This window comes from Mobula hypostoma, chromosome 12 (assembly GCF_963921235.1).
Source record: "Mobula hypostoma chromosome 12, sMobHyp1.1, whole genome shotgun sequence".
Taxonomy (NCBI): domain Eukaryota; kingdom Metazoa; phylum Chordata; class Chondrichthyes; order Myliobatiformes; family Myliobatidae; genus Mobula; species Mobula hypostoma.
In genome coordinates this window covers 95,276,527-95,299,884 of record NC_086108.1, presented here as the reverse complement: position 1 = coordinate 95,299,884, position 23,358 = coordinate 95,276,527, and the positions used below count along the sequence as shown (strand labels likewise).

General features: G+C 38.8%; 1 protein-coding gene across 6 annotated transcripts in view; it reads right to left on the bottom strand.

The window, feature by feature from the left end:
* Positions 1–23,358, bottom strand: part of evi5a (ecotropic viral integration site 5a) — a 292,185-nt gene that overhangs the window by 84,895 nt on the left and 183,932 nt on the right. The gene's annotated exons all lie outside the window — the stretch shown is intronic.

Here is a 23,358-nt window from a genome sequence, read left to right as displayed (position 1 = left end):
CCTATCACTAAAGAACTTGATCCTTTGGGACTGACAAAGGATCTCGGCCTGAAACGTCGACTGTACCTCTTCCTAGAGATGCTGCCTGGCCTGCTGCATTCACCAGCAACTTTGATGTGTGTTGCTTGAATTTCCAGCATCTGCAGAATTCCTGTTGTTTCCTTTGCGATATACCCCCTTTATGTTACTACCACCAAGGTGGTGGTACAAGAGTGATTCAGAAACAACTTCTTGCCCCTACCTTCAGATTTCTGTACAGTTCATGAACACAAGAACAGTGCTTTGTTATCTATTTTACACCACTTAACTTTGTGATTTATAGAAATGTTATGTTTGCACTGCACTGCTACCACAAAACAGATTCCATGTCATCCAAGTCACTGATAAATCTGATTTTGATTCCTCATGTAGCTTAATAAACACAATGGGATAATATTGTTTAATGTGATTTTATTGACATTAGAAGCCTGTTCTTTTATGAACCTCCTCCTGCTTGATAAATTCACATTAAAATGAGTTTTGAAATTAATGTAAAAGAAAATATCCCCAAATACTTCACATTTAAAGTAACAGAATCATACTCTCATAGGCAATTTTATTTGGACTGCAACTGGTGTGGATATCTGCTTCTGTAGCCCATTCACTTCAAGGTTTGATGTGTTGTTCATTCAGAGATGCTTTGCTGCACACCACTGTTGTAACACATGGTTATATGAGTGACTGTTGCCTTCCTGTCAGCTTGAACCAGTCTGGCCATTCTCCTCCCACCTCTCTCATTAACAAGGCATTTTTGCCCACAAAACTGCCACTCACTGGATGCTTTATGGCTTTTCTGCACCATTTTGTGTAAACTCTAGAGACTGTTCTACGTGAAAATCCCATGAGATCCGCAGTTTCTCAGATACTCAAACTACCCTGTCTGGCAACAATCATTCCACAGTCAGTCACTTAGATCACATTTCTTCCCCATTCTGTTGTTTCGTCTGAACAACATGATTGGCTGATTAGAGATCTGCATTAATGAGTAGATGCACAGGTGTACCTAATAAAGTGGCCACTCAGTGTAGAAATGTTGCACTCTTAAGTTTTCCCTTTTCACACAACCTTCCTGTTATCAATGCCTAGCCAACAAGATTCACACATTAATTATCACTGAACTTGGCATTAAACCTAATTTTGCAACAGAGAGCTCTATCCATTTAACAAGTTCACGCGAAAGCCCCTCATTGGGGATAATGAACTCTGAATGACAGTTGAATCAGTGGCAATATCACCACTATTGCTTAGCTGAGTCTTACGTTACACAGTTGTGGTAAATGCTAAAGTGGTCGAAGCAGTGAAGTGATGCGCAACTCCACTGAAAGGATTTGTTAAAAAAATCATGAGATCTTTCCTGAAAGTGGTTTGAGTGTTTTCCTATTGTTTCTTGCAGACTAAATGTTTCTTTTACCCAATTGAAATAAATAATAAATTTATTCCCTTGACACACCATACTTGCATACATAAATAATAAATCACTGTATGTAACTTGGGGAGCAGTCCTTACTTTATTCAAAATCTGTCAGGTACAATTTTAGGCCAAAAAGAAATTTATTAAACCGATAAATAACTAACAGTATTCATTACCAAATAATTCTTTTAAATAAAATGCTGAGATTAACAACCATCTAAAGAATTGGTCAACAAACCTGAACAGCAGAGTTGAGCTACAGCACTATTTTAATAAAAGTGCTGTAGCTATTTTCAATGCAAACAAGTTGTACGGTATTACAAATATTGCAAAGAATTGCCCAAAATGCCTTTTGCACTGGACATTCCCAATATACTTGGGAAACTTTTCTTGATTTTTAAATTGTCATGGATTGTGATAGATTTTTTTGAGGAACGTTTTTGATAATTAGCTGTTCTTGAACTTGCATTTTGGTAAGAACCTGAACTTAAATGTAAAGATCAACATGAAAAGGTTTTAATAATTCAGAAGCTCAGTTAGAAAGTCTGAATCAGAAGTTTCCAGAAGATTACGTTGCTACTACTGTCTCCTGACTATTATGCTGTTATTATAGTGCTGGATGGTGGGATGACACTACAGAAAGTAGTGGATACAACCCAGTCCATCATTGAGTACACTTACATGGAGTGCTGCCACAAGAAAGTAGCATCATCAAGGACCCCCAGCAACCAGGCCATGCTCTTCTTGCTACTACCATTGGGCAAGAAGTACAGAAGCCTTAGATCCCACACCATCAGCTTCAGGAACAGTTACTACTCGACAACAACCAGGCTCCTGAACTAGCATGGATAACTAAGTTCACCACAACTCTGAACTGATTCTACGATCTACACTCTCACTTTCAAAAACTCATGTTTTCAGTATTTTTATTTTATTTAGACAAATTGTCTTCTTTTGTATATTGACTATTTATCGGTCGTTGTCCATATTCTATTGTATTTCTTTTTTCCTGTAAATGCCTACAAGAAAATTAATCTCAAAGCAATATGACACTTTGATAGTAAATTAATTCTGAACTTTTACTGTCATTTTCTTGTCAGCTTGAAGCTGTGTGGCTACAAGACAGAAGACAGAAGCGGGTGAATTTATTATGGGGAACAAGGAAATGGCAGATGAGCTGAACAGGTACCTTGGATCTGTCTTCACTAGGGAAGACACAAACAATCTCCCAGATGTAATAGTGGCCAAAGGACCTAGGGTAATGGATGAATTGAAGGAAATTTATATTAGGCAGGAAATGGTGTTGGATAGGTTGTTGGGTCTGAAGGCTGATAAGTCCCTGGGACTTGATGGTCTGCATCCCAGAGTACTTAAGGAGGTGGCTTTAGAAATCATGGCCGTTTCCAATGTTCTACAGATTCAAGATCAGTTCCTGTGGATTGGAGGGTGGCTAATGTTGTCCCTCTCTTCAAGAAGGGAGGAAGAGAGAAAACAGGGAATTATAGACCGGTTAGCCTGATGTCAGTGGTGGGAAAGATGCTGGAGTCAATTATAAAAGATGAAATTACCACACATCTGGATAGTAGTAACAGGATTGGTCTGCGTCAGCATGGATTTACGAAGGGGAAATAGTGCTTGACTAATCTTCTGGAATTTTTTGAGGATGTAACTATGAAAATGGACAAGGGAGAGCCAGTGGATGTAGTGTACCTGGACTTTCAGAAAGCCTTTGATAAAGTCCCACATAGGAGATTAGTGGGCAAAATTAGGGCACATGGCATTGGGGGCAGAGTACTGACATGGATTGAAAATTGGCTGGCTGACAGAAAACAAAGAGTAGCGATTAACGGCTCCCTTTCGGAATGGCAGGCGGTGACCAGTGGGGTACCGCAGGGTTCAGTGCTGGGACTGCAGCTGTTTAAAATATATATTAATGATTTAGATGAGGGAATTAAAAGTACCATTAGCAAATTTGCCGATGACACAAAGCTGGGTGGCAGTGTGAAATGTGAGGAGGATGTTATGAGAATGTAGGGTGACTTGGACAGGCTGGGTGAGTGGGCAGATGCATGGCAGATGCAGTTTAATATGGATAAATGTGAGGTTATCCACTTTGGTGGTAAGAACGGGAAGGCAGGTTATTATCTAAATGGAGTCAAGTTAGGAAAAGGGGAAGTACAACGAGATCTAGGTGTTCTTGTACATCAGTCACTGAAAGCAAGCATGCAATTACAGCAGGCTGTGAAGAAAGCTAATGGCATGCTGGCCTTCATAACAAGGGGAATTGAGTATAAGAGTAAAGAGGTGCTTCTGCAGCTGTACAGGGCCCTGGTGAGACTACACCTGGAGTAGTGTGCAGTTTCATTCTCCAAATTTGAGGAAGGACATTCTTGCTATTGAGGGAGTGCAGCGTAGGTTCACAAAGTTAATTCCTGGGATGGCGGGACTGTCATATGTCGAAAGATTGGAGCGACTGGGCTTGTATACTCTGGAATTTAGAAGGCTGAGAGGGGATCTTATTGAAACATATAAGATTATTAAGGGATTGGACACGCTGGAGGCAGGAAGCATCTTCCCGCTGATGGTTGAGTCCAGAACCAGAGGCCACAGTTTAAGAATTAGGGGTCGGCCATTTAGAACGGAGTTGAGGAAAAACTTTTTCACCCAGAGAGTGGTGGATATATGGAATGCTCTGCCCCAGAAGGCTGTGGAGGCCAAGTCTCTGGATGCTTTCAAAAAAGAGATGGATAGAGCTCTTAAAGATAGTGGAATCAAAGGTTATGGGGATAAGGCAGGAACTGAATACTGATTGTGGATGATCAGCCATGATCACAGTGAATGGTGGTGCTGGCTTGAAGGGCCAAATGGCCTACTCCTGCACCTACTGTCTACTCTTCTCTGAGTGCTCTCATTAATGAAGCATTTTTATCCACAGCTCACTGCTTTTTTTGGACCATTTTCTGTAAACTCTAGAGATTTGTGTGAAAATACCAGGAGATCAGCAGTTTCTGATATACTCAAAACACCCCGCCTGTCACAACAATATTTCCATGGTCAAATTCACTTAGATCACAGTTCTTTCCCATTCTGATGTTTGGTCTGAACTTCAAGACCATGTCTGTATGCTTTTATGCACTGAGTTGTTATCACATGATCAGCTGATCAAATACTTGCATTAATAAGAAAATGCATTAACGAGAAGTGTACCTAATAAAGTAGCCACTGAGTTTAAATAGTTAATACTGTTTAAAAATAGCTCAAAATTTGGAAGTAATAGGATTGCTATAATATCTAATACTGATGGAAATTCTGGAACTTTGACAACTGTAAGGTTTCAAATACCCTTCAATTCTTATTAGTAATTATGATTCATAAAGCTAACTTTGGTAAAGAAGCTAATGGGCTTATGTAACCATTGTATTCAATGTACAAGCTGTTACTAAAATAACCTATCTTCCAAAATATTTAACTGCTGCTGATGGTTCATCCTTTGTCAATTTTTCCATTAAGTTAGGGGTTTTTTCAAGTTCTATTCTCTTTCTTATTCATTATCCACCTATCCACAGCAATGCAGACATTTTCACTCAATACTTCCATCTGGTTTCACACCGTTCCAATCTGAAAGCTTGACTCACAACTGCTTGATGTCGCCATCTTCTCCTAACTGAAGCAATCAAATACAGTACTTTCTTCAGATCTACAAATCAACAGCTACAATGGCTCCTTCAAGCTTAATTCAAGAAAGAATTCAGAAACTGAACCTTGCAAGATGTTCTTTGAGCCTATGGGCTTACTTCATGTGGGGCTGGTAGCTACACATCTGGGATCAATTTCAGTAGCTTTAAGTTATCACTGCAGTACCATGTTGGGTTTGAACCATGTGCATGGCGGTGATTCCAACTCATTTAGAAAAACATTATTCAACTGTTGAGGAGAGCCAAGGTGAGCCTGCTCTTCACAATAGGACCATGCAAAGGACAAAAGTGCTGTCAAGAAGCTTGGACTATATGCGAGTAATTACCACTAAGTCAATAATAATGCTGTATGCCTCCAATCTATCTCCTGGTCTTCACTCATTATACTTGGAACTTGCACTCATCCCTAATTTGTGAAATATACTCTTCAGTACTGGTTCCACATGTTGCAGCCACAGGTTTTCAAAAGACTCGTCTCTTGACTGCACCAGAGATGAGCTGCCAGATGACTACTTTTCAAACCAATCTGGAATCAATTTAGTTGTTTTGAGGGACATGACCTGTTTGCAGTAGTGTTTCCCTGGCTTGTAGTTGGGTTGTTTCCTTTGCAAACCTGCTACAATAATATGATCGAGACATGGGAAAGGGGCATCATCCATCAATTTGCTGGTTATTGCCAAGAAGAATACAGGTTGCCACTGTGGTATCATCAGTTTTCTTAACCTCTTAAGGAGTAATCATTTGTTGCTCCAACTTTTCAGCAAGCTTTGTATCCCATGTACTGTGGTTAAGACAACAGGAAACAATCACCTTCTCTGTCAAATACTGAGTTCCAAAGAGTTAAGAATATAATTTAATCTTATTTGGGTATGCAATAATAACTTTCTCATGGTTGTGTAATCAATCCTGACTAATTAGTCTGAACAACAACTGAACTGCTTGACCATGTTTGCATTCTTTTATGCATTGAGTTGCTGCCGCATGATTGGATAGTTGCAATAACCAGGTGTACCTAATAAAGTGGCCACTGACTGTACATGCAAGAATATCTGGTAAGATTTGATTTCTGATTTGTCTCTCAGAAACAAAAGAATAAAAAGCTTCGTACTGCAAAATATATCTTGACTTTCAACAGATTCAGTTGTGAAATTATGCTTTAATTAATACTTTACAAAAAATTAATTCATGGATTTTGACAAGAGTTTATGACAAAAAGGTGTTGTGGTTTTAGAATATGAAAATGACTACATCATTTTCAAGCATGACTTGCCAATGACCTGAACAGTAAGAAACGCAACACTGATTTAAATCTATCATTTCAGTAGTATAACTCATTCAAAAACTCATGTGGGTGCACAGACTTAAGGTGCAAACTGTGCATTAATGTTCAATGATTTGAACTCACAGATAGGAACAAATGCAGACAAGTGTCTAATCTGATTAAAAATAGTTAATGTGGGCCAATATCACTAGTTTTGAATTTGGTCACCCTCACCAATAGCGTTATATGGAAAAAAAAAATCTGGGTGTGCACTAACATGGTTTCCTGCGCACTTCCTTCTATCTTTTCATATTTAATGCTGCACTTATCTCTGTCACAAAAAATTAACATATTTACCATGAGGAGTTATGATGAAAGGTCAGCAAACTAAAACACTGACCATGTTTCTCTCACCACAGATACTGCCCTACCTAAGCATTTCTAACATTATTTATTTTTAATTCAAATTTTCCAGCACATACAGTATTTAACTCTAAGGGTATTACCTTACTTTTATGGTGTTGTTTTATCTTTACTCAATGCTTGTAGCATGTTTCACACCCCCACCTACACAGAACTTGCGTATCTCACACACAAATCAGAACAATCCTTTCCAATCTACGTAGAAACATTTGTTTCATGGTCAATTAACCGTCAGCAATGATTTCACTGTTCAAAACAATTTTTGAATGATTACTTTGATTTTACATAAACTATTTTTTTGCACTTTTCATGGTGGAACCAGATATTTTAGATCTTGGAATAAAGTGCATTATAGTAGATACTTATGTAGTAAAACATGTGATGGCTTGTAACAGAGTTCTATAATAAAACAAGAGTAACCTACACAAAGTGCTGTAAAAAGTCTGCAGGTCAGGCAGAATTATCTTGATGAAGGTTCTCAGCCCGAAATGTCAACTCTTTATTCACCTCCATAGATGTTGCCTGACCTGCTGAGTTCCTCCAACATTTTGTATGTGTTACTCTGAATTTCCAGTATTGATAAAATCTATTGTTTAAAACCCAACAATCTTGAAATATTTTTTACTCAGTGACTTCAAAAAACATGCAAGACCTTCTGCTAACAGTTCTTAAAACAATACTCTTCCACAGCCCAAAATGTCGATTGTACTCTCTTCCATAGATGCTGCCTAGCTGCTGAGTTCCTGCAGCATTTTGTGTGTGTTGCTTGGATTTCCAGCATCTGCAGATTTTCATTTATTTGTGACTGAACTCTTCCAACAGAGAGTGGCTTTCAGTTTTTCATCTGTAACTTTTGTATTATGACCCTCGGTTCATCTTGGTTCCTTTTAAAAATAATAAGGGCTTGAGCCCGTTGTCCTTCATAGTGGTGTGTTCCAGGCTCGTAACACTTTTGGGTGGATTTTTCTTCCCTCTAACCTTTTTAACATAAATAAATGCCTCTTGGGGAAATAATTTCTTTCCTATTCACACTGGCCAATCATCTAATTATTTTACAAACCTTAATTAGGTCCCACCAGTTTTCTTTGTTTTGAAGGAAATACCCCACCCCCTACCTGTCACTGTTCAGTTGTAACAAGAGATTCTGCGAATGTGGATATCTTGAGCAACACACATAAAATGCTAGAAGCACTCAAGTTGTGTAGCGTCCTAATGAAGGATCTTGGCCTAAAATGTTGACTGTTTATTCCTCTGCATAGATGCTGCCTGACATCTGAGTTCCTCCAGCATTTTGTGTATTGCTCACTGATCACCCATGTTCTCTTTTGCGGGAATCCTGGCAACCAATGGAAGCAGATCAGAGTCATACAGCAGAGGAACAGGTCGTTCAGCTCACCAACCCTGCCTGCACTGAACATCAACTACCCACTTACACTAATGTTATTTATTACAGTCATAGAGTCAAATGTATCATTATTACAATGAAGTAAAGGAAACTACAGAGGCATGAGAGAGGAGTTGGCCAGAATTGACTGGAAAGCAACTCTGGCAAGAATCACAGCAGTGCAGCAATGGCCGGAATTTCTGGAAGCAATTTGGAAGGCACAGGATATATACATACCAAAAAGGAAGAAGTATTCTAAAGGCAAGATGACACAATTATGGCTAACAAGGGAAGTCAAAGCCAACATAAAAGCTAAAGAAAGAGCATATAATAGAGCAAAACTTAGTGGGAAGTAAGAGTATTAAGAAGCTTTCGTATATCGACAGAAGGCAACTAAAAAAAATTAAGGTAAAGATGGAATACAAAAGTAAGCAAGCCAATAATATTAAAGAGGATACCAAAAGTTTCTTCAGATACAGAAAGTGTAAAAGAGGCAAGAGTAGATATTGGACTGCTGGAAAAAGCTGCTGGAGAGGTAACGGTGGACAAGGAAATGACAGACAAACGGAATAAGTATTTTGCATCAATCTTCACAGTGGAAGATACTAGCAGTATTGTGGAAGTTCCAGGTGTCGGGGGCATGAAGTGTGTCAAGTTGTTTCTTAGGAAACTGAAAGGCCTGAAGGTAGATAAGTCACCTGCACCCAGGATTCTGAAAGAGGTGGCTGAAGAGATTACGGAAGCATTAGTAATGATCTTTCAAGAATCACTAGTCACTCCACTCATCAAGAAAGGAGAGAGGCAGAAGAAACTAAACTATAGGCCAGTTAGTCTGACCTCAGTGGTTGGGAAGATGTTGAAGCTGATTGTGGTTTTGGGGTACTTGGAGGCTCATGATAAAATAGGCTGGAGTGAGTATGGTTTTCTCAAGGGGAAATCTTGCTTGACAAATCTGTTGGAATTCTTTGAAAAAATAACAAGCAGGATAGACAAAGGAGAATTGGTTGATGTTGTGTACTTGGATTTTCAGAAAACCTTTGACAAGGTGCCACACATGAGGCTGCTTAACAAGCTATGAGCTCATGGTATTACAGTCAAGATTCTAGCATGGATAAAGTAATGGCTGATTGGCAGGAGGCAAAAAGTGGGAATAAAGGGAGCCTTTTCTGCTTGGCTGCCAGTGACTAGTGGCGTTCCATAGGGGGTCTGTATTAGGACCAATTTTTTTTTATGTTATACAATGATTTAGATGACGGAATTGATGGCTTTGTTGAAAAGTTTGCAGATAATACGAAGATTGGTGGAGGGACAGGTAGTTTTGAGTAAATAGGGAGGCGACACAAGAACTTGGACAGATTAGGAGAATGGGCAAAGCAGTGGTAGATGGAATATAGCGCTGGGAAGTGTATAGACATGCACTTTGGTAGAAGAAATGAAGTGGTTAACTATTTTCTAAATGGAGAGAAAACACAATGGAGAGGAAAATCTAAGGTATAGAGGGAGTTTGTGATTCATTGTGTAGGATTCCCTAAAGGTTAATTTGCAGGTTGAGTCTGTGGTAAGGTAGGCAAAAGCGATGTTAGCATTCATTTCAAGGGGACTAGAATATAAAAGCAAGGATGTAATGTTGAGCCTTTATAAAGCACTGCTGAGGTCTTGGAGTACTGTGAGCAGTTTTGGGCCCCTTATCTTAGGAAGGATGTGTTGAAACTGGAGAGGATTGAAAGGAGATTCATGAAAATGATCCCAGGATTGAATAGCTTGTTATTTGAAGAGCATTTGATGGCTCTGGGCACGTATTCACTGGAATTTAGAAGAGTGAGGGGTGACCATATTGAAACCTACCAAATGGAGAAAGGCCTTGATAGAATGGATGTGGAAAGGATGTTTCCTGGAGACTTCCGGTAGCGCTCATGGAGTGAAGTCGCGTTCTTGACTCGCTCCATTACCTCTGAGTTTTTTTTCTCTATGGTCAGCTATACTTTAATTAACCATTAAGGCATCAATTTTTATAATACTTTGAATTAAACTGAATTCTCTGACAATTGGATGATACTTAGATCTGCTATGTCTAAGAACGGGAAAAACGGCAAGGATGGTAAACCTCCGGTTAAACCGAAAGCTACGGATCTCCCCCCGACTGAATCACCGGTGACTTTGAAAGCGATATCGGAGTTAATTCAGAGGGAAATTTCAACCTCTGTTAGGGAGATGATTTGTACGGAAATTGCAGGCTCTGTTAAAGACCTGATTCATACGGAAATCTCAACTAATTTCCAGAAAATTGCCGATTTAATTGATAAGATGCAAACATGTATTGCGGAACATCAGTCGGCTATATCTGATCTTCAAAAATTCGCGCAACAAAGTGAGCTTAAGATGGGGAAAATCGAAGAAACAATTAATGTAATGAAGAAGAAACTGGACTTTTTGACTTTTAAAAACTCTGACTTGGAATCTAGAATGCGACAGCAGAATTTACGAATGATCGGCGTGAGGGAAGCCGTTGAAGCCAACAACCCCATGAAATATTTCTCTCAACTTTTAAAAGATGCATTCCCTACTGTATTTCCTGACCAACCACCGCTACTGGATCGTGTTCACAGAATCCCATCATACTCGTCTAGGTCAGATAGACCTAGGCATGTTATTTTACGTTTTCATTATTTTCAAGACAAGGAGAGACTGTTTCGATTCGCTCGATCTAAAGGTTTCATTGATTTTTCGGATCTTAAGTTCCGATTCGTGGAAGATTTCAGTAAACCAATCTGGGACCAACGGGTCCGTTACAGATCCGTGATGTCGGAATTCTATAAGATGGATTTAAGACCAGCGCTGCTGTACCCTGCACGTCTAAGGATTCGCATGTTAGATGGAGCCCTTCGTTTTTTTGATTCTCCATCGGATGCCCAGAGTTATCTGGATCAACTTTCATCTTCAACATCTTAATTGCCTTTTTTTAAATTATCTCCGTTGATCGGAGGCTGTGAATTGGTTGGTTTTAACTTTTCTGTGCCCTATTTGGGCAGAAAAGTTTACTTTTGATTTCTTAATATGGCTGCTAAACTTTCTTTTTAACTGCGTCATTTCTTTCTTTTCCCAGGGGATTCTGGGTGGTTACTTCCCTTTTGTCATCTTACGTATTTCCTGTGCGGCCTTAAATTTTGTAGTTTTTTAAAAATTTTATTCTGTTTTGCTTTTTATAATCACTTTATGTTAATAATCCTATTTTTTTTGTTGCTGTGTCTATTCATGAGTTTGAGGTTTATTGTGGTTTTTTTTTAATATATATTTTCCGGCTTTTGTTCTGTTCTGTATGTATCTTAATTGAGCTAACTTTTTTTTACTTATTTTTTTACTGTTTTACAATTAGCTGATCTTTTTCATATTTATACCTTTTTTTTAGGGAGCGTATACCGGAAGTCATGGGGGTAGTTTTAGCGCTTGCTTCTTTCTGGCGGGTCTGCTTTAGATTTTGCCTTGGGGTCTTGGGGTGGGGGGTGGTGGGAGGGGCTTCACGTTTTAGTTTGTTTCTCTTTGGGCTATATACATTATTGAAGTACTGGTTGCGTCCTTTTCCCCGGTATCTTTTGTATGTTCTGTTTCCTCTCCGGGTTTGTGGGTCGCGCCTATTGTCAATCCTCCTTGTTGTGGGTTGACTTTAGGATTTATGGAGTCTATTATTAATTTTGTCTCCTGGAATACTAATGGTCTTAATCATCCTATTAAAAGGAAAAAAGTTTTTAAAGTGTTCCGGAGACTTAAAGCACAAATTTTATTTTTACAAGAGACCCATGTACGGAGGGGGGACAGACTACGTTTTTTCAAATTCTGGAAGGGCCAACAATTTCATTCGAACTCCAATGCTAAGATTCGAGGCGTCTCTATTTTTATAGATTCCTCAGTTACTTTTATACAACAGGATATTATCTCTGATCCGAATGGTACATTTTTATTGGTTAGTGGTTTACTATTTAATAAAAAAGTAGTTTTGGTTAATGTTTATGCTCCTAATATGGATTGTCCGGAATTTTATAAATCATTGTTTGATCAGTTTCCGAATTTGAACGAGTTTTCATTGATTTGGGGCGGAGATCTTAATACCTGTTTATCTCCAGCTTTGGACCGTTCGGCTCCTTTACGGACTTTACCTAATAAATCTGCAAATTTGATTAATTTTTTCCTTTCTGATTCTGGGTCGACGGACATTTGGCGTTTTCTGCATCCTCAGGAAAAAGATTTTTCCTTCTTTTCACATGTTCATCATTCCTATTCAAGAATTGATTATTTTTTCATTGATTCTCGTCTCATTCCTTCAGTGATTAAATGTGATTATGATTCTATAACCATTTCGGATCATGCTCCACTTAAGCTTTCTATTAAAATTATGGCCAATATACCAAACAATAGACAATGGCGTTTTAATTCGCTGTTGCTTCAGGACTCGGACTTTGTTAATTTTATGAATGAACAGATTGAGCTTTTTTTTACAATTAACTATACAGAAGATATTTCGGTTAACACTCTTTGGGACACTTTTAAAGCCTATATTCGGGGTCAGATTATTTCGTATTCCGTTGCTTTGAGGAAGAAACAAAAGCAGGAGGAGATGGCAATTGTGGACAAGATTAAAGAAATTGATAAGAAATATGTTATGGCTCCTTCTGAGGAGCTATACAAACAAAGAACTGAACTTCAAATGGAACACAGTTTACTACTCTCGTCCTCGATTGTAAACCAATTAAAGAAAACAAGAAGTGATTTTTATGTTCACAGTGATAAGATTGGCAAGCTGCTAGCTAATCAATTGAAATCTAATTATGTTAAATCTCAAATCAATCAGATTTATAACCAAAATGATCGATTGATATTGGATCATGTGGGGATTAATCAAACCTTTTGTGATTTTTATTCTTCTTTATATCAATCAGAGTCTCCTCGAGATTCTAAATATATGAATGATTTTTTAGATAAGTTAGACTTCCCTCAGATTTCACAGGATATGTCTTCTTTATTAGATACTTCCATTACAATGGATGAGATTAAGAATGTTATTTTTTCTATGAATCTGGGGAAAGCTCCTGGCCCTGATGGGTTTACCGTTGAATTTTATAAATGTTTTGCTTCTTTATTGATTCCTTGGCTCTATAAGGTTTTTGAGGCTTCTTTGAAACTTGGTAAACTTCCGGAATCTTTTAATAGAGCATCAATTTCTTTAATACTAAAGAAGGATAAAGACCCTGCTCAATGTGCATCTTATAGACCAATATCTTTATTAAATGTTGATTCTAAAGTTTTTTCTAAGTTATTAGCAAATAGACTAGAAAAAGTACTTCCTTCTATTATTTCGGAAGACCAAACGGGTTTTATTAAAGGTCGTTACTCTTTTTATAATATTCGTACATTGTTAAATATCGTTTATACTCCCTCACAAAATGTTCCTGAGTGTGTTATTTCTTTAGATGCCGAGAAAGCTTTTGATAGAGTAGAATGGCCTTATTTATTTAAGGTGCTTGAAATGTTTAATTTTAGCTTGAAATTTATATCCTGGATTAAACTGTTATATTACTCCCCTGTAGCCTCGGTTCGTACTAACTCTTTAAACTCACCTTTTTTTCCTCTCTTTCGTGGTACTCGACAAGGCTGTCCTCTTAGTCCCCTATTATTTGATATTGCATTAGAACCTCTTGCAATTGCTATTCGAGAATCTTCAAATATTACTGGGATAACTCGGGGATTAAAGTCCCATAAATTATCACTCTATGCTGATGATTTACTTTTATATATTTCTAATCCTGAGAGATCCATTCCTGCTGTTTTAGAGTTATTAGCACAATTTGGTCTTTTCTCAGGTTATAAATTAAATCTTAGTAAGAGTGAACTTTTTCCGATTAATAAACATCTTCCCTTATATTATAAATTTCCATTTAAATTGATTAATAATTACTTTTCATATCTTGGGATTAAAATTACTTGTAAACATAAAGATTTATTTAAGACTAACTTTTTACCATTAATAGACCATATTACTCAACTTTCATCTAAATGGTTTCCCTTATATTTAACTTTGATTGGTCGTATTAATGCAGTTAAGATGTTTTTTTTGCCAAAATTTTTATATGTGTTTCAGGCATTACCAATTTTCGTTCCTAAATCTTTTTTTGATAAAGTTGACTCTAAAATTTCTTCATTTATTTGGCAGAATAAGAATCCGAGACTGGGTAAAATACATTTACAGAAAGCTAAGAGAGATGGAGGTTTAGCATTACCTAACTTTAGATTTTATTATTGGGCTATTAATATTCGACATATGAAATTTTGGTTACTTGACCGGGACATACTATCTATTCCTAAATGGGTAGCATTGGAATTACAATCTGTTCAGGGTTATACACTTGGTTCTATTTTAGGTTCCTCTCTTCCTTTTGATTCGAAATGCCTTAAGCAGGTCTCTAACCCGATAGTTAAATATGCTTTGCGCATTTGGTTTCAATTCAGAAAATTTTTTGATCTTAATCAATTCGGGTTAGCGATTCCTATTTTAGGTAACATATTTTTTCCTCCCTCTTTTACGGATCGCGCTTTTCAAACTTGGAAGACTAAGGGTATTTTACGGTTTTTGGATTTATTTTTAGATGGTTCCCTTATGTCTTTTGAACAATTATCTAATAAATATAACTTATCAAGAATACATTTTTTTAGATATTTACAAGTTAGAAATTTCCTAAGTACTATACTTTCTTCCTTTCCAATGCTTCCTCCTATATATATTTTAGATTCGATAATTAACCTTAATCCATGTCAGAAAGGTGCATCGGCTATGATTTATAATATTATTATGAAACTTAGGAAAGCTCCATTTGATAAGATTAGGGTAGATTGGGAACAGGAATTGGGGCTTACCATTTCTGTGGATGATTGGGGGCAGATTTTACAATTAGTTAATACTTCCTCTATTTGTGCTAAACATTCCCTAATTCAATTTAAAGTGGTTCATAGAGCACATATGTCCAAAGATAAGTTAGCGCGTTTTTACTCGCATATTAATCCTTTCTGTGATAGATGTTCGGGGCAGATAGCCTCTTTAACTCATATGTTTTGGTCTTGTCCTACTTTGGAAACTTTTTGGAGAGATATTTTCAATATTATTTCTAAGGTATTAAATATAGATATCTCTCCTCACTCTATTACTGCTATCTTTGGACTACCTAAAATTTCTAGTAATCTTTCCCCTTCAGCCCGTTGAATGATTGCATTTCTTACTTTAATGGCGAAAAGATGTATTTTACAACATTGGAAAGAGCTTAATGCTCCAACTACCTTTTTTTGGTTTTCTCAGACGATTTTATGTTTGAATTTGGAGAAAATTAGAAGTAACCTTTATGATTCTTCATTTAAATTTGAACAGATTTGGGGACCTTTTATTCGATATTTTCATTTAATGTAATATTTACCCTTCTTGTTTTTTTTTCACTGTTTTAATGGAGGTCGAGATTGAGGACGTGATTTTAAGTTTAACTCTGTTTGGTTTCAAGTTAGCCCATTGCTTTGCCTTGCTTTTAGTTAGTTGCACGGTGGGTTTTTTTTTGGGGGTTTTTTTTTCTTTTTTTCCATTGATATATATAAAATTTAGTATACTATTATGTTATCTTGGTTTCTTATGCTTAAATTACATTGTAGTATTTTCTTTTTGGTATTGTTATCTTTTGGAATTTTATTATACTTTAACATTGTATTAATGTTTATATGGCTTACCTTTTTTGTATACTTACTCAATAAAAAGATTTAAAAAGAAAGAAAGAAAGGATGTTTCCTACGGTGAGAGTGTCTAAGACCAGAGGACAAAGCCTTCAAATAGTGGTGTCCTTTCTGAATAACGATGAGGTGGAATTTCTTTAGCCAGAGAGTGGTGAAGCTATGGAATTCAGTGCCACATGCAACTGTGGAGGCTAAGTCTTTATGTACATTTAAGGCTGAAAGGGAAAATGGATCAGCCATGATGAAATTGCACAGCAGATTCAATAGGCCAAATGGCCTAATTCTGCTCCTATATCTGATGGTCATATAAAAGTACAATACAAAAACAGGCCCTTTCACCCATCTAATCCGTGCTGACCCATTTAAACTGCCTACTCCCATCGACCTGCACCAGAACCATAGCCCTCCCTACCCCTACCATCCATGTACCTATACAAATTTCTCTTAAATGTTGAAATCAGCCACACATCCAACACTTGCGTTGGCAGCTTGTTTCATACTCTCACCACCCTCGGAGTAAAGAAGTTCCCCAATGTTCTCCTCAAAGTTTTTACCTTTTACCCTTAACCCATGATTGCGAGGTGTTGTCCCACCCAATCTCAGTGGAAAAAGCCTGCTTGCATTTACCCTGTCTATGTCCTTCATAATTTTGTATACCTCTATCAAATCTCCCGACAGTCTTCTACGTTCCAAGGAACAAAGTCCTAACCTATTAAATCTTCTCTTATGATTCAGGTCCTCTGGTCCCCCACAACATCCCTGTAAATTTTCTCTCTACCCTTTCACAACCTTATTTACATCTTTCCTATAGGCAGGTGACCAAAACTGCACACAACACTCCAAATTAGGCCACACCAACATCTTACACAACTTTAGCATAACATCCCATACTCAATACTTTGATACACGAAGGCCAATGTGACAAAAGCTTTCTTTATTACCCTGTCTGTCTGTGATGCCACTTTCAATGAATTATGAACCTGTATTCCCAGATCCCTTTGTTCTACAGTGCTTTCCAATGCCCTATGTTCACTGTGTAAGACCTACCCTGCTTGGTTCTATCAAAGTGCAACACCTTGCACTTATCTGCATTAAAATCCATCTGCCATTTTTCAATCCATTCTTCCAGCTGGTCCAGGTCCCACTCTGATAGTTTTCCTCACTGTCCACTATACCCACAATCTTGGAGAATCCTGCAAATCTGCTGATCCAGTGAACCACATTATCATTCAGATCACTGATATAGATGACAAACAACAACGGACCCAGCACCAATCCCTGTGGCACTCCGCTAGTCTCAGCCCTTCAGTCAGTGAGGCAACCATCAACTACCACTCTCTGGCTTCTCCCACAAAGACAATGTCTAATACAATTTACTACTTCATCTTGAATGCTAAGCAACCAAACCTTCTTGGCCAACCTCTCGTTCAGGAATTATCAAAGGCCTTGCTAAAAGTCCATGTAGCCATCTACTGCCTTTCCTACATCAACTTGCCTGGTAACTTTCTCAAAAAAACACCATCAGATTGGTTAGACACAACTTACCATGCACCAAGTCATGTTGACCATCTCTAACCAGTCCATGTCTATCCAAATATTCATATTCAGTCCCTTTGAATACCTTCCAATAACTTTACCACGACTGATGTCAGGCTCACTGGCCAATAATTTCCTGGTTTATTTTTAGAGCCTTTCTTAAACAGCGCAAGTTTAAGCTCATAGGACGAGATGTTTCAATCACTCTAATAAACAGATCCTGACTCGGGTCATTGCATTGAGATCTTGAGGTGAGGCTTGGTGGGTGGCAGATGCTTCCAGGGATCATCAGGAGGGCACCCCCCCCCCTTAGATGTTTCATTAATTTAAGCCCACTATATCTCCAGAGGGCTTAACAGTGCAACCCAGAGTCTCAGATGCACCCACTTCACATCTGGCCACCCACGGGTCATTTTAGGGCCCAGCTGCCGTCACTCCTCTTCATCCATAACCAGTGACTGCTTCACTCGGCTACCTCCGAGAGTTCTTTTATGGCTTGCCACTAGCCCTGGCCTCCGGCTCCCAATCCCTTCAGCAATCTTACCATGGAAGTAGCCACATATCCTCTGCAGCCAACCTCTACTGGGAAAATCTGCACCTTCCATCCACTCTGCTTAGCATCTGTGGCCAGCTCAGCGTATCTTACGTTTCCGTTCATACGCCTCGCAGACTGCATCTTCCCAGGGCGACTGTGAGCTCTGAGATTACTACAGCCTTCAGACTGCTGGACCACAAGACCAAACCTGGCCTGAGGGTGGTAGCGGCTATTTCCTATCACCACAGCTTGCCTCTTCTCCCCCTTCCTTTCTGAGTCACACAGCCAGACGCAGTGGCAGAGTCCTGACCATTGTGACTTTCCTCTGCTTATATTCTGCAGTATCCTGTTGTTGAGGGGGTGGCAAAGGGATATTCTTCCCATATTCCCATCAACAAGCCTCTAGACTCTACCACTCGTCCACATACTAGGGGAATCAGATCCAGGTGTATTATCATTGGCATATGTCATGAAATTCGTTGTTTTGCAACAGTAGTACAATGCAATACATAAAAAGGAGAGAAGGAGGGAATGAGGCAAATTGTAGGTGCCTGAAAGACCTAGTCAGAACAATGGGTCAAACAGATCCCTACTTTACAATTCTAAGCGACCTCTTCATGATGAAGAGCATCAGATTCAGATTTACTTATCTTTTGTACATCAAAGCAAACAGTGAAATGTGTTGTTTATGTTGCCAACCAACACAAACTAAGCATGGGACAGTCTGCAAATGTCACCACACATTCCAGAGCTAACATAGTAAAATCCAAAGTAAATTTATTATCAAAATACATACATGTCACAATATAGAACACAGAAATCCTACAGCACAATACAGGCCCTTCGGCCCACAAAGTTGTGCCAAACATGTCCCTACCTTAGAAATTACTAGGGTTACCCATAACACTAATTTTCTAAGCTCCATATATCTATCCAAAAGTCTCTTAAAAGACCCTATCATATCCACCTCCACCATCATTGCCGGTAGCCCATTCCACACACTCACCACTCTCTACGTAAAAAAACTTACTCCTGACATCTCCTCTGTACCTACTCCAATGCACCTTAAACCTGTGCTCTCTTGTGGCAGCCATTTCAGCCCTGGGAAAAAGCCTCTAACTATCCACACAATCAATGCCTCTCATCATCTTATACACCTCTATCAGGTCACCTCTCATCCTCTGTCGCTCCAAGGAGAATGCTCCCCAATCCAGGCAACATCCTTGTAAATCTCCTCTGCACTCTTTCTATGGTTTCCACATCCTTCCTGTAATGAGGTAACCAAAAATGAGCACAGTACTCTAAGTGGGGTCTGACCAGGGTCCTATATAGCTGCAACATTACCTCTCCACTCCTAAATTCAATTCCACGATTGATGAAGGCCGTATGCCTTCTGCTTTGAGCGTCCTATGGACTCGGACCCCAAGATCCCTCTGATCCTCCACACTGCCAAGAGTCTTACCATTAATACTATATTCTGCCATCATATTGGACCCACCAAAATGAAGCACCTCACACTTATCTGGCTTGAACTCCATCTGCCACTTCTCAGCCCAGTTTTGCATCCTATCAATGTCACACTGTAAACTCTGACAGCCCTCCACACTATCCACAACACCCCCAACCTTTGTGTCATCAGCAAATTTACTAACCCATCCCTCCACTTCCTCATCCAGGTCATTTATAAAAATCACGAAGAGTAAGGGTCCCAGAACAGATCCCTGAGGCACACCACTGGTCACCGACCTCCATGCAGAATATGACCCATCTACAACCACCCTTTGCCTTCTGTGGGCAAGCCAATTCTGGATCCACAAAGCAATGTCACCTTGGATCTCATGCCTCCTTACTTTCTCAATAAGCCTTGCATGGGGTACCCTGTCAAATGCCTTGCTGAAATCCATATACACTACATCTACTGCTCGTCCTTCACCAATGTGTTTAGTCACATCCTCAAAAAATTCAGTCAGGCTCGTAAGGCACGACCTGCCTTTGACAAAGCCATGCGGACTATTCCTAATCATATTATACCTCTATAAATGTTCATAAATCCTGCCTCTCAGGATCTTCTCCATCAATTTACCAACCACTGAAGTAAGACTCAGTGGTCTCTAATTTCCCGGGCTATCTCTACTCCCTTTCGTGAATAAGGGAACAACATCCGCAACCCTCGAATCCTCTGGAACCTCTCCCGTCCCCATTGATGATGCAAAGATCATTGCCAGAGGTTCAGCAATCTCCTCCCTCACCTCCCACAGTAGCCTGGGGTACATCTCATCTGGTCCTGGCGACTTATCCGACTTGATGCTTTCCAAAAGCTCCAGCACATCCTCTTTCTTAATATCAACATGCTTAAGCTTTTCAGTCTGCTGCAAGTCATCACTACAATCACCAAGATCCTCTTCCATAGTGAGTACTGAAGCAAAGTATTTATTAAGTATCTCTGCTATTTCCTCCCGTTCCATACACACTTTCCCACTGTCACACTTGATTGGTCCTATTCTCTCTTTTCTTATCCTCTTGCTCTTCACATAATTGTAGAATGCCTTGGGGTTTTCCTTAATCCTGTCTGCCAAGGCCTTCTCAAGGTCCCTTCTGGATCTCCTAATTTTCTTCTTAAGCTCCTTCCTGTTAGCCTTATAATCTTCCAGATCTCTAACATTACCTAGCTCTCTGAACCTTTTGTAAGCTTTTCTTTTCTTCTTGACTAGATTTACTACAGCCTTTGTACAACACAGTTCCTGTACCCTATCATAACTTCCCTGTCTCATTGGTACGTACCTATGCAGAACTCCACACAAATATCTCCTGAATATTTGCCACATTTTTTCTGTACCTTGCCCTGAGAACATCTGTTCCCAATTTAAGCTTCCAAGTTCCTGCATGATAGACTCATAATTCTTACTCCAATTAAACGCTTTTCTAATACAATACTATCCTGAGATTCATTTTTGCAGGCATTCACGGTAAATACAGTACAAAGAAACACAATAAATGAAAAACTGCACACAAGATGGACAACCAATGTGCAAAAGACAAACTGTGCAAACATAAATATAAATAAATAAACAGACAGACAATAAATACGGAAAATACAAGATGAAGAGCCTTGAAAGTGAGACCCATTAAGCTCTTGAACCAGAGGGGATAGCTTCACTCAACTTCAATCAGAGGGGATAGCTGATGACACCACTGTTGTTGGCCGAATTAAAGATGGTGATGAGTCAGCATATAGGAGGGAGACTGAAAATCTGGCCGAATGGTATCAATGGAACAACCTCTCATTCAATGGCAGCAAGACCAATGAGCTGATTATTAACTTCGGGAAGAGGAAACCAGTGGTCCATGAGCCAGTCCTCATCAGGGGATCAGAGATAAAGAGGGTCAACAACTTTAAATTCCTCGGCATTATCATTCCAGAGCACGCAAGTGCCATTACAAAGAAATCACTGCAACACCCCTACTTTCTTAGAAGTTTGCAAAGTTCAACATGTCATCTAAAACTCTGACAAACATCTATAGATGTATGGTGGAGAATTTATTTTCTGGTTGCATCACAGCCTAGTATGGAAACACCAATGCCCTTAAATGGAAAAGCCTACAAAAAGTAGTGGATATAGCCCAAACCATCACAGGTAAAGCCCTCCCCAACATTGAGCACATCTACATGGAGCGCTGTTGCAGAACTCAGCATCTATCAAGGAACCCCACCATCCAGTCCATGCTCTCTTCTCACTGTTACCATCAGGAAGCTCATAATTTTAGTCATAAAAAGGCACAGTGCAGAAACAGGCTCTTCAGCCTAATTTCCATGCCGAAACATTTATAAACTGCCTACTCCCATTGATCTGCACTGGGACCATAGCCCTCAATACCCCTACCATCCATGTACCTGTCCAAATGTTGTTTAAACGCTGAAATCTAGCTCGCATGCACTACTTCTGCTGCAGCTCATTCCACACTCTCATGACCCTATAGCTGAAGTTTACCCTCATGTACCCCTTAAACCTCTCACCTTTCACCCTTAATCCATGACATCTGGTTGTAGTCCCACCCAACCACAGTGAAAAAAGCCTGCTTGTAGTTACTCTATCTCTATCCCTCAAGTATGTATATCTCTGTCATATCTCCTCTCAATCTTCTAAGTTCTAAGGAATACAGTCCTTATCTATTCAAGCTTTCCTTATAACTCAGGTCCTCCAGACCCAGCAATATCCTTGTAAATTTTCTCTGTACTCTTTCAATCTTATTGACGTTTCCTGTAGGTAGGTGACCAGAGCTACATACAATACTCCAGATTAGGCCTCACCAATGTCTTATACAACTTCAACATAATATCCCAACCTCTGTACTCAATACTTTGATTTATGAAGGTCAATATGCTGAAAGCTGTCTTTATGACTCTATCTACCTTTATGATGCCACTTTCAAAGAATGATGGATCTGTATTCCCAGATCCTTCTGTTTTACCGCACTCATTGCCCTTCCGCTCACTGTGTTCGTCCTCTCAAATGCAGTATCTCACACTTGTCTGCATTAAATTCTATCTACTATTTTTCAGCCCATTTTTCCAGCTGGTCCTGATCCTGCTGCAAGCTTTGACAGCCTTCCTTCCTGTCCACAGTACCCCCTATCTTGGTGTCATCTGAAAATTTTTTGATCCTGTGTACTACATCATAGATGATGGCAAGAAAGTTCCAGCTGGAGAACCAAGACTTAGTATAAAAAGAAAATCGCTTTATAAAAGAAGTAATTTAAATTAAATCAAAACAACATAATCAATGCTCATTTACTCTCCACACACTTCTCAACGTGTATTGACATTGTTGGAATAGCTTCCATTTAGAATAAATTTATGACGATTTTCAAAAATGTATTTTTAATTAAGTTCTTTGATTAAGACATGAACAAGCAGCTTTTGTATCACTTCAGATAGTTGAATGAGGAAAAGATGGAAATATTTCTGAGGACAAAAAGGCTAAGCAACAAGAACATTTTTTTTATCAGCTTTGCTCAGTGAAATAATGCACAGCATTTGGGATGAGAACAGATTACTACCGTGTAAGATGATGTTGTAGCTGAGATGTTTAAGGCAAATTGCCTCAATAGTCAAACCTTTTAATTCATAATAGATGATTATGAAAAATATAACTTTTATATTGCTTTAAAAAAATTAGTTCTGGTTAACCATATAATAAAGTCCGAATTGAAACTGTACATTAATATACCTGTCAAAACCTTACGGAAGAGTTTCTAAAACCAATCATCATGTAGATCTACACAGGTAAAGAAATGAATAAGCAACCAAGACACAGG